This window comes from Parasteatoda tepidariorum, chromosome 1 (assembly GCF_043381705.1).
Source record: "Parasteatoda tepidariorum isolate YZ-2023 chromosome 1, CAS_Ptep_4.0, whole genome shotgun sequence".
In the NCBI taxonomy this organism is placed as follows: Eukaryota; Metazoa; Arthropoda; class Arachnida; order Araneae; family Theridiidae; genus Parasteatoda; species Parasteatoda tepidariorum.
The window spans coordinates 5,073,478-5,074,064 of NC_092204.1; positions in this window are offsets into that span (position 1 = coordinate 5,073,478).

A 587-nucleotide genomic window follows, 5' to 3' on the forward strand; every position below is an offset into this window, starting at 1 on the left:
AATAAATTAGTATCAAATTGGATGTAATAAATATTTCGGACATTCACCAAAGCGACTAATTTGATTGTCAACATTCACCGGTGAACATTGGCCAGCCAGAATCACACCACACGCACGTGGTTGTCCCATTGCTGTCAATTAATCAAAGTGCCCAAAGAAATAATAGCGGTATTTATAATGACCGGGCAATGTGAGAAATTATCGTAAAGTAATTCAAATTTATCAAATTGCCCAATTTTAATGGTCATTATTCATAATAACTAAGCATTATGAATACTGACCTAAATAATTTGATTGCCCGTGACATACATATATATATATATATGCATGAGGAATATTTCTTGCTTTTAGCACGGGGAATGGAACTCCGTGCTCAAGAGATGTAAACGTAACTTAAGCCCATCCCACAGTTAGGCAATTAACTTCATTAAGTACAAGCAACCGCGAAGTTTATAATAAGAAATAAATAATAGAGCCCAGTTATTGTTTTTTTTCCTTCCTTTTTACAGACTGACATGGATTATAGGTTTTATGTCATGTCATCCAATTAGCAAATCATGAGAAACTGCTGCGCATCTTATTTCGAA